This window comes from Dipodomys spectabilis, unplaced genomic scaffold (genome assembly GCF_019054845.1).
Source record: "Dipodomys spectabilis isolate Male_0828 unplaced genomic scaffold, ASM1905484v1 ptg000123l, whole genome shotgun sequence".
Taxonomy (NCBI): Eukaryota; Metazoa; Chordata; class Mammalia; order Rodentia; family Heteromyidae; genus Dipodomys; species Dipodomys spectabilis.
In genome coordinates this window covers 98,794-111,539 of record NW_024870800.1, presented here as the reverse complement: position 1 = coordinate 111,539, position 12,746 = coordinate 98,794, and positions in this window count along the sequence as shown.

Sequence of the window (12,746 nt, the reverse complement as noted above, 5' to 3'; positions counted from 1 at the left end):
GAGACAAAGGCCAAAAGAGTAACCTATGCAACTGTGATACTCACAAGACAGTATGTTGGAAATAATCTTGGGGGGAGGGTGTTGAGAGGGAAGAGGGAAAAAAAATTGGAGAAGGGGTAACAAGTTAGAAAAGAAATGAATTCCTTACCTTACTTGTGTAAGTATAACCACTCTGTACTTTACCTTAAAAATAGAATTTAAATAAAAAATAAGATATATGAGACCAGCAATACAGGAGATAGGAGAGGGGGGGAAATACTGTAGTATAGTGCAGTAAAACAGCTGTGGAGTCCAGAAATTTTACTTTTACATAAGAAGTAATAAACTAGCACACAGATTTTCAGCCTCATGCCAGTCATTAAAAAGGGAAAACAAATGCACAATCAGCAAACCAGTAGAGATAAAATAGAAAACTAAGCAAGTTGAATGGATGACTTGGACCAAGAATAACAAATGACATAATTAGGTAACAAATAACAAGCTGGTAAGTTTAAAAAAATATTACCCATAATTCAAATAAATGTTGTTTACATCACAATTTGTTAGCACTATTATACAAATCACTGTTAAATAATTTATCATTTTTATAATGCTATTTATTTTTGATTTCTTAATATTGAATGTTTAATACATAATTTAAATTTGAGCAGCTATAGCAAAGAAGAAAGTGAAATTAATTTTAATGATATATATTTTTTTTTGTGAGGGGAGATCTATTTTATATTTCCCCGTTTGCATAGCTTAGTTTGCAACTTTGTACAATTTCTATAGTCAGTCTCAGTGATTCTTTTGTCACTGCTTATTTCATTTTTTAATATATTTTTTGTTTTATTTTTTATTTTACTTTTTTATTTTTTGTGAACATACTGTACAGAGGGGTTACAATTACATGGGCAAGATAATGAGTACAATTCTTATCAAGCATTGCAGCCTCCTCTTTGTTTACCCTTCACATATCTTCCCAGCCTCCTCCCGTCCCCCAAAACCCTCCCCCCCCATCCCCGTGACACCAAAGTTTTAAGTTCGTTTTCGACATGACAACTTGTACTTCTCATTGTTGCAATGGGTCCACCTGTATCCTTAAACGACTTATTTTTCCCCAACTCCTCCACAAATTATACCGACATCAAATATAGTGAAAGCAGAGGTTATATTGTGGGGGAGGGACATACAAACAACAAAGAAATAATCTTATAAATGCGTTAGAAACAAATGCATGAAAGAAAAATACCTTTAAATACATATCTAAGTGTTCATTTTTCTAACATCACATTATCTGACCTTTTCTGCTTGACTCATACATATACTAGATATTGCAAATATGGGAAACCATGGGGTCTATGTTTCTTTGGGCGTGGCTTACTTCACTTAATATAATTTTTTCCAAGCCTTTCCATTTCCTAACAAATGGGGCAATGTCATTCTTTCTGATGGAGGCATAGAATTCCATTGTATATCTATACCACATTTTCTTGATCCATTCATCTACTGAGGGGCATCTGGGTTGATTCCATACGGAAAGAAATAATTAAAATTATATCAGAATTAAATGAATTAGAATCCAAAAAAAACTATAGAAAGAATCAACAAAACAAAGAGTTGGTTCTTCGAAAAAATTAACAAAATTGACAGACCCTTAGCAAATCTTATCAGAAAAAGAAGAGAACACACCCAAATAAATAAACTGGGAGATGAGAATGGAAACATCACCATGGAAACAACCAAGATTCAGAACATTATAAGGGAATACTTCTCAAAATTTTGTGCTAATAGGTTTGAGAACTTGACAGAAATGGACCTTTTCCTAGCAAATATTGACATGCCAAAACTAAACCAAGATGAGTTAAACCAGCTTAACAGGCCCATATCAAGCATTGAAATAGAAACAGCAATAAGAGACCTCCCATATAAGAAAAGTCCAGGTCCAGATGGTTTACAGCAGAATTCTACAAGACCATTAAAAGCAGAGCTCACAGCAATACTACACCAACTCTTCAACGAAATTGAAAGGGAAAGTTTACTACCGAACACATTCTATGAGCCATCATAACCCTCATCCCAAAACCAGGCAGGGACTCATCAAAGAAAGAGAAGTATAGACCCATTTCTTTTATTAACATTGATGCAAAACTTCTCAACAAAATTTTGGCCAATCGACTTCAACAATTCATCCAAAAAATCACACACCATGATCAAACAGGATTCATTTCAGTGATGCAAAGCTGTTTTAATATACACAAATCAATTAATATTATTCATCACATCAACAGGAGCAAGAATAAGAACCACATGGTTATCTCAATAGATGCAGAAAAAGCATTCGACAAGATCCAACACCCATTTATGATGAAGGTTTTGGAAAAATTAGGAATCCATGGAACATTCCTCAATACAATAAAGGCTGTATATGACAAACCGACAGCCAGCATTATACTTAATGGTGAAAAACTAAAGCCATTCCCCCTTAACTCATGAACAAGACAAGGATGTCCACTCTCTCCACTTCTCTTCAATCTAGTATTAGAATGCCTAGCTACAGCAATAAGACAATATTTAATGATATATTTCATGTATTGTAAAATTGAGAAACATTAGAATTTAAACAAAAATTTATCATTATTGTTTTATTTCTGTGAATTAATGTAATAATTCAAAGTTTATTCTACACTTAACACTCATCTTAACATTAAATTATAAATTATTGCACGTGACTCAGTTTTAGGTGGAACGATTCAGCACTGTGGTAAAATTCACACCACACAATACACGAGGGAATGAACCCTCTCATCTAGTTTAAGTTGTGGAAATTTGATTTCTACATGAATGTTAAATACCTGTCTAGGTGACATCTATACAAGTGTATAGAATTATATGCATGAGGAGTACTTCAGATGATACTTAAAATTTATATTCATTAATTAAATTTTTATTATTTTGTACCAAATAAATATTTATAGAGAGATTGAATTTCTGAGTAGATGATGGTGTATGTGGGCCAGATTATGCATATTGAGGCTTATTTTATGTTCCTGATATTGTTTCTACAGTTAGATTTAATTTTTCATAACTGGTTTGTGTATTATATTGGATATATGAAAGTAATTCTTTGCCATTAATCCTTTGCCAGTTGTCTAATACTAATATAATTTATCCATGTGTTAGAAGTAATTGAAATAACAACATATATAAGCAAGATAAATCAGTCTGAAGTAGAAAAGTATTTTCAAGTTTATTTTGATAGCTGGTCCTCTTTTACACTACAGAATATTCTTGGGAAAATGTGCTCCAGGCTGGCCACAAGTGCAGAATATTATGGTTTGATCTATCATAAGAGAAGGAAGGATGGGCAACATCCCTTCCAAAAGTCTGCTCCCAGAGATGTGATCTGCTTTATGGTAGTTACTTGAAAATGAACATTTTTCAAAGTCAACTTTGAAAAGCCATCTTGATAGACCATTTCTGTAAGTGGATTACTACAGAGTTGTTCATGGCTTTGTAAGGTGGCAGATTGCCTCATTTTGAGACAATTTAACAGGAATTTAGTCACCTGTTTTTGAATCTTTCAGGGAAAAACCAATTGACCCTAGGCCAGGGAATCACTGGGGCCCAGAGAAGCTAATACCTTGAATAGTAATCCTAGACCTCTAAAACAAAACACACACACGCACACACACACACACACACACACACACACACACACACACAAATCAAACAATCAAAGAAACAAAAAATTCCAGTTAGTACAGCCAGTCAGGGCTGCTATCACAGCCTACTTGAAGTCAGGCAAAAAAAGAGAAGCTGAGAGTTATTTAGCTGATAACCAATATATTTTTTATGAGGCCGACTGAAATGAGACCCCAGAGAGAGGGTCACGAAGACTGATCAGAGAGACTAAAATTGGTCACACAAAGATTGGAAAATAAAATTCCTCGCAGAAGAAATAAATCACAGTAAGCCTGCGCATATAAGAACAAGACAGTAAACCAAATTCCAGAAATGCACATTTTCTTAGAGGTCAACTTAATGAATTAGCAATGGAAATATGTGAATTCTTAAATATTTGATCACATGTGTAAGAAGGCTGAAGAGAAAGAAAATGCCATCACTCTGTTAGGAAGTCCAACATCGCATTAGGAAGTAATCAAGCACAGATTTGTAATAAAAAGAGTAAATAATTATTGCAAATGAGGGCTTCGTTTTGATCTAAAAGTTCTTGATTTAGGTGCTAGCAATTACCATACAATTGATCCAGTCCCACAGCTGAGTTAATACTGACCACAGTATTCCCACATGAAGGAAAAGAGAAAATTTACAAATGTCTGATGAAATGAATAGAGGGTGAAGTGTTCTAATAATGATATCTGAGGTTTAGAAACAGGTGATGAGGTGGATTTTCTTTTCTAAAAGTCCCCCATTTTTAGCTTGGTGCCAGTGGCTCACAGCTGTAATCCTATCTACTCAGGAAGCTAAGATCTGAGGACGGCGGTTCAAAGCCAACCTGGGCAGGAAAGTTCCTGAGACCCTTATCTCCATTTAACCACCATTAAAACAGAAGTGGCACTGTGGCTCAAGAGGTGGAGCACTCACCTTGACTTGAAGAGAGGGACAGTGTCCAAGCCCATACTTCAAGCCCGTCAACCAACAACAAAAATCTCTTTTCTTTGACTGACTACATCTTTTCCTAACATTCAACAAAGAAGCCATTTTATCAAGCACTACATTTAAGTCCTATTCTAGCTACTGCAAATAGAATGATTTGGTATCCTATGACAAAAGGTTCATATTTGCGGAAAAAATTACCAGCAGTGGTAACTCTGGGCCTGGACCCTGAACATGGTTATACTGGTAGCTTTCATGTGAGCTTGTTTGTTATTTATTGGATTACTGCCAATGAGGGTAATTACTGGGTCTAAATGGAGATCTATGTTTAGTATTTTCAAGAAACTCCGCACTGCATTCCACAGTGGTTGAACAAGTTTAGTTTCCCACCAACAGTGTAATAGAGTTCTCAACTGGTTATATCCATGCCAGCATTTTCTATTGCTAGTTTTCTTGATAATGGCCATTCTAATTGGGATGAGGTAGAATCTGTCTTGTTTAGTTGTAGATTTGTGAGCACCTTCTAGCTATCATGAATGAATCCATGAAACATGAAATCTATATTGCTCAGAGTCTGCATTCCTTTCTCTTTTCTCTTAGTATAATTTTCCCAAGCCTTTCATTTTCCTTAATACTGGTGAAAAGTCATCCTTTCTGATGGGTGAATAGAATTCCAGTGTGTTTGTGTGTGTGTGTGTGTGTGTGTGTGTGTGTGTGTGTGTGTGTGTGTGTGTGTGTGTGTGATGATTATAGGCCCATGAGTTCATTTCTATGTCTTCTGTTTCATGTGTACTTTTGTAATTCCATATTGAATTTGGATTGCTTTCTTTACTGCATTGAAAAATATTGTTAAGATTTGGATGAGTATTGCATGGTCAATTGTTTGGGGCAGTATTGCAGTTTTTGCCACTTTAATTCTTCCAACCAGGAACATTGAAAGATTTTCCATATTCTTGAATCGCCTTTAATTTCCCTTTTTAGATTTTAATGTTTTCACAGTAGAGTTCCTTCACATTTTTAGTTAAATTAATTAATACCTAGTTTAGTTGTTGTTTTGTTTTGTTTAGATTAGATTTGATTTTGAGGCTAATACATATGAGGTTGTATTTTGGATTTCAGGTTGCTTCTTCCCATTGTTGGTAACACAGAAAAACTACTGATTTCTTGTGGGTTTTATACCGTGCTACATAGCTGAAGGTGAGCATCACCTTTACTAACTTGAAGGAGGAAGCTATAAGGACTTTTAAATACAGGATCATTTCATCTGAAAAAGGGATAGTTTTACTTCTTCCCTATTTGTATCCCCCTTTTTTTTCTCTTTCCAATTGCTCTTGCTAGAAAGTCCGCTACCATTTTGAAGAGTAGTAGAGAGTGGACATCCTTGTCTCATTCATGATTTTAATGTCTTAATGCTTCCACCGTTAGGTAAATGCAAATTATCTCTATCATAACCATACACTGTATTATATTGAGCAGTGTTCCATGCATTCCTAGCTTCTCAGACTTTTTTAATCCTAAAGGGGTATTGGAGGTTTTTAAAAGCTATTTCTATATCCATATAGATGATCATGTGTTTCTCACCCCTGCTTCTGCTGATAGTTTGTGCTATGGTTATTGACAAGAATATTGAATCAAATTGTATCCTAGGATGAATCTTATTTGATCATACCATATGGCTTTTTTGTTAGTTACTGAAATTGGCTGGTGAGAATTTTATTAAGAAGTTCTGTATTCATGCTTATCAAAGAGTTTTCTTTCTTTGGTGAGTCCCTATGTGATTTGGGGAAGTGTCTAATTCTATCTTCATAGAATGTGTTTGACAATTCCATTTCCCTTTCCATTCCATTGAAGAGTTAGACCTGCGTATTGTAAGTTTTTTATAGGCCTTAATTTCATTGTAAATTCATTGAGTCCTAGCTTTTTCTGGAATGAGAAGTGGTTTATTGACATTTAATTTTCATTACTTCTTATGTGTAACTTCTTGCCTCAGATTCAGTATAGGAAAGCATCAATTTCTCCAGGATTCTCCAGATTATTGGCATAAGGTTTTCCAAGTACTCTCTTATAACATTCTCAATTTTGCTTATATCTGTTGTGCTGTCTAATTTTTGTCTCTAATTTTCTCTATTTGAGTGAGTCCTCTTATTTTTTTATTATGAAAGTGATATATAGAGGGGTCGTTACAGTGACATAAGTAATGAGTACATTTTTTTGTGTTAACCTTTCCCTATTTTTTCCTGCTTCCCCCAACCCTCACATCCCACTCCCCCAAAGTTGTAAAGTTCATTTCTAACATAGTGTCTAGTGTACATCACTATTGCTTTGGCTAATCTTTGTCCCACCATTTCTGTGATTTCTCTCCCCTTCTCCAAATCAGATAAACATGTTTAAGACAAAGGGTACAGAAATAAAAAAACAGTGAGTACAAGGAATAATCCAAAGGGTAAAAACTAAATAGAAATAACCAAAAACAGCTCACTATACAATCATCTTGTATCCATTTCTTGGAGCTCATTTCAATAAGCATCATTTTATATGTGATATGCGTATTGCTTTTGAGCTATTGTGAATATTGTAGACATATTCTAGTGTTTCCAAAGGAGTGAAAATCGGTGGCCTATGATTCTTTGGGTCTTGCTTGTTTGACTTATTATATTTTCGAAGTGATTGCATTTCCTTACAAATGGTGCAATGCCATTCATTCTGATGGAAGCATAGAGTTTTGTTGTGAACTTATATGACATTTTCTTGATCCCTCATTGCGGGCTCATAGGGGAGCTCTATTGAGGAACCTCCATACTTCTTTACAGGGTATTTGAACAAGTTTACATTTCCACCAATAGTGTAGTAATGCTCCTTTTTGCCCACATCCCCACTAGCCCAGCATCTGTTATTTTTAGTTTTCTTCATAATGGTCACTGTAACTGAGGTGAAGTGGAAGCTCAATGTTGCTTTGATTCGCACTTCTTTTATGGCCAGAAATGTTGCATATTTCTTCATGCGTCTATTGGCCATGCATATTTCTTCTTCAGAGAATCTCTCTTTAAATCTTTATCCCACTTATTAAGAGAGTTGTTATTTCTTTGAGGATTTGTTTTTATTGGGGGGGGAGTTAACTTTTGGGGCTCTAAATATATTTGAGATATGAGGCCATAGTGTGTTGCAGAGCAAGTAAAGGTCTCCCAATCTGCTGGCTTTTTAATTTACTTATTTATATAAGTTCTCTTCTTAGTCAGATTTGGTATGGCTGTGTCAAGTCTGTTAATTTATTTAAAAAACCAACTCTGTTTTTTTTATTCTTTCTATGTTTATTTTGTCTTTATTTATTTATTTCTGATTTTTAAAAATTTGTTTCCGTCTCCTGCTTTGGGTTAGGGCTTGCTCCTGTTTTCAAGGAGTTTGAGGTACATAATTAAAATATTTATTTGAGATTTCCCCAAATGCGTGATGTAGTCACTCAGAGCTATAAGTTTTCCTCTAAGTACTGCATTTCCTGTGTCCCAGAGAAGCTAGCATTTTGTGTGTTCATTTTTGTTAAATTCCAGAAACTTTCAGTTGTTTTCTAATCCTCTCAGAGTCCCACTGGTCATTCAGCAACGTGTTATTCAGTCTTCATGAGTTTGACAATTTTTTTTGCTTTAGCTGTTTAATTCTGTTTATTATGTTTCAGTCTGACAAGATATGGGAATTCAATTAATTTTTCTTTCAATTTGGACAGAATTTCTGAATGACATAGGATATGTTCTATTGTGGAGAATCTTCCATGAACTGCTGTGAAGAATGTATATTCTGACGATGAATGTATATTCTGTAGATGTCTGTTAGGGCTAGTTGGTCAATGTAGTTATTTAGGTCTGCTTTTTCTTGGTTGAGTTTTTCCTGGATAGGTCATTCATGGATGACAATGATGTGTTGAGATGTGTTTTTAGGTTAAGTAGTATTTGGTTGATGATGTGGAATGCTCCAGGATTCAGGGCATTGATATTTAGACTTGTTATATCCTCCTAATTAAGCGTTGTCTTTATCAATATCTAATGTCTCTTTGTACTAATTTTTATTTAATTCTATTTTATCTTATGTTAGTAATTCTACTGCAGCCTGTTTATGGCGTCCATTTGCTTGAAAATTTTCCTTCCAGCCTTTCAGTTTGAGTATGTGTTTGTTTTTGTCAATAAAATATTTCTCTTGAGATGCTAGATGGATGCGACATGTTTTTTGATACTACTATTTAATCTATGTCTTCTATTTGGAAATTTAAGTCCATTGATGTAGAGAGTTAAGACTGAGAATTGCCTGATAAGTCCTGCTATGTTATACATCTGCTGTTAGGAGCTGTGCCTCATCTACTCTTAATATATTTACTTTGTTCTCTGATAGGGAGCATTTTACATAATCAGTTCCTGTTCTTCTTTATATTCTCTATGTATGATATATTTGATTAACTTCTATCCTGCTGATTTGGTGGAGATACATTGTTTTAAGTTGCTTTGTAATGAAATATTTTTACATTTCCTTTAAATGTAAAGGAGTTTGGCTTGGGACCGTATTAATGATTGGTAGTTGTTTACCTTTAATGTTTGTCATATATCATGCCAGACTCTCCTTTTTGCCATATCAGCTAAAAAATCTGTATTTAATCTGACTGTATATTCTTTATAAATAATCAGTCTTTTCTCTGTAGCAGCCTTAAGAATCCTTTCCTTGATCCTTAATGATCCTCTAATGGATTATGATGTAGTGGTTGATTGTTCAGTTCTAGAATTCTCTGTTTGGTGTTCTAAAGTTTTCTCTTTTCTGAATGAGCCTATCTCTTTGGATATTTGGCATGTTCTCTGCTATATTTCTGTAACATGTTTCCCATCCATTTAGTTTCCTGCTCTTCTCCTTCTTGGTACCTATCTCCTCGAAATTTGATTTCTATATGATTCTTGTACTTCTGGCAATATCATTTCTTATTTCTTGTATTTGTTCTAAATGATAATTTCCTCTTCCCTGTTGAACTTATTCTGTCTTTGCCCCTGAGATTATCTTCTATGTCATTTATTTGCTGTGGAGACTTTCTATTTTGTTTTCGATTTCCCTGTCTTCAAATTGGTCCTTTTTTAGGGCTTCTATCTCTTTATTAAAGATTTGTTTTAGGTCTTGTATGGAATTTCTGTACATTTTTTCTTTGGGTGAGGGGGTTGCAAAGGTTGTTTTCTTAGCTGTGCCTTCTCTGATATCTTTTAACTAGGCATCCATTTTTTCCTTGGACTCTCTTTGCTTCTCAGAATTTATTTATCTTTGTTTCTTATCTCCACGAATTATTTTGCTAATCTTTGTTTGGTCTCATCTTGTTCACAAATTTCCTTGTATAGGTTTTCTATCTTTTCATTAATCACACTTTCAGCAGCATTTGTAATGTATTTTGATATATCTTCTAAGTCCTTGATTTGCTATTCTAATGCCTGGTTATTTACTGTGTGAATTGAAGTACCTTGACATAATTTTTCTTGTATTTTTTTCTGATTGGTTGTGTCCATTTGGACATTTTCTCTTGAGGAAACTATGATGTTAATAATTGACTCTCTATGGTCTTGGTTGATTTGCCAGGTGTTGGTTTGGTCTTCTGTTTTGATTTGTTTTTCTGGAATTAGGTTTATGTCTATACAATTAAGTGTAGCAGTATAAATCAATTATGGTGAGATGTTGTGACGTTAATACTTATGGTTCCAGTGACAGTTCGGACTGTCCAATGGTATGTTGAATTGTCTCTGTGTATGGATGTGGCTTTCTCTGATGTACACTTCTGTTTCTACTTTTTTCCATGTGGCCCTTTTAATTCTACACTGCAGATGTCTTTTGAATATGTTGGCCAATACAGTCACAGCAGTCACCTGCCTGCCTGGGCACGTTTTCATTGATTTCTGTTTTCCAGTGAAGATAGTATAAAATGTTCTTATGAATTTTATGTCTATAATTATATCTAAAATTACATCTGTATATCTATAATTGTAGTTGTCTTGGTGTGACCCTCTAGAAATGGAGTACCGGCCAGGACTCTAAATCTCTCTTTCATTAGAGAGAGCTAGGGAAATTTTCTGTTGTTATTCTGCCATTGTTTTTCCTCATATCAGGTTATTTTTGTTTTTGTGTTTGTGTTATTTTGAAGTAGTTATTTCAGGCTTCTATGAAGAGACACAAAGAGACAGAAATATTTATTATTACATTGAGAGAAATAGAGAAAACATTTTAACCTATTTGCTACAAGTAAATTAATATTAAGCAAAGCTAATGAAAATAATCACTTCTTACTCTACAGAGGACGAGTATAGTACTCGCGAATATCTTGGAGGAAAAGACTTTAGACTCATTACAATTGATACCTTATATAGAAATTACTGGCTAAACATTCTTCTTCAGAAAGGCAAAAGCTCCATTTCTTTCATATTAATATTATAAAATCATAATACCTGCATGTTGAATTGTTTTCCTCTGCTATTTTCAATTCCATTCTTCATCCATTACATATCTTTGAATGACCAATTCCTTAAAATACCTACATTTCTTATATTGAATTTATCTCTGAGCCTCATCTTGAGCTACATTCATATGTAATTTATGCAGTCTCAAGCACGAAACCTATTTTACTTATTGTATGTTTTAATCAATAAGTGCATTCTCTTTAGAAATATGTTCTCATCTTTTATATTGCTCCAGTAAACATCATGTGTCTAGTACTTTTAATGAAATATAAGGTTTGGAATTGGAAGCCATCCCCCCCCCATTATCACTTTAACGTAAACCCCTAGAGACTATTTTACATATAAAAATATAAAAGTGCAATGCACATATTTATATATATAAATAATATAATGGTTAAGACAATAAGACACAAGGACTCCCACATCAATTCTCAATTGACTTAAAGGCACCAAAACATTGTGTTCATGAATATCACTATTATTAAAAAATGACTACTCAATACAAAGTTTATATTACATTTGAAGTTTACAAAATGAAAATTACACCCAGATTTGCTGTCAATATCCTGTTTCCAGGAATACATTTTTTTCAGCAAACAGGGAAATAAAAATAAGGGTTTGACACAGAATGTAAGATATAGAAGTAGACTGTCTTTCCTTAAGATGATAAGTACCTGCAAATCATGTGATATATTCAAAGATACTATAAAAATTCATAAGAGGATTTATGATCAGAAATGATAGGTAAGCAAAGTAACTGGAAAACTGTATATATAAATTGAGCTTTCAATATAAGATGGCAAGTTTTTGATAAATGGGCTTATAGAAAGTGATTCTGTATTTCTAACTCACATACAATATTCTGCATTTTCCCACATATTCCCGTTCTCTTACCTCAGTTCCTGATCAATATTCTTCTATTTCATGATGTCAATTCCTACTAAAATAACAAGGTGGATGTTTTTTTGGTCTCTAGATCCAATACATTTGAGTATTTTGGATTAGTATGAATTCATGGAGTTTGACTTGAATGTCAACATTGTAGATATTGTATTCAGGTTACTGTTAATTGGCTTGAAGCATACAAAGACACGCAGTATACTAAAAAGAAGGGACTTGATCTCAGGGAAACATACAGGTCCAGGCAAGATCCTGAAGCAAAGAAAAATCAATGGAGCAAACACCAATCAACTATAATTACAAAAGAATGGAACTGATCTGTGATGTTTCTGGGTGGCAGCTGTGTGTGTTTGCATGTGTGTATGTGTGTGTGTGTGTGTGTGTGTAGAGAGAGAGAGAGTGAGAGAGAGAATTTTAGTATGGCTTCCATATTTATAGTCCATAGAGCATTACTTATTAGGGAGGAAGGTGCTCATATCAGAGCTCTGATACCATTGTCATCACTTTTTACTGCGAAAAACATTTGCTTAATCTCTAATTAAATAGGGAAAATAAACTAACATCTAACGGGATTGTTTTGATAATTAATTAGTATATTGAAGGCCAAAGGGAGCAATTGGAGATTAGTTTAAACTTTTTCCTCTCTTCTAAATATTACACAGCAATAGATGTGATTTCAGGAGTCTCTTGCAATGTACTGACAGCTGAATTATTAATATGCTTAATAATAGGAAACATATGATGGAGAAATAGATCAGCCAGCAAGCACAAAGTACTAGTGAT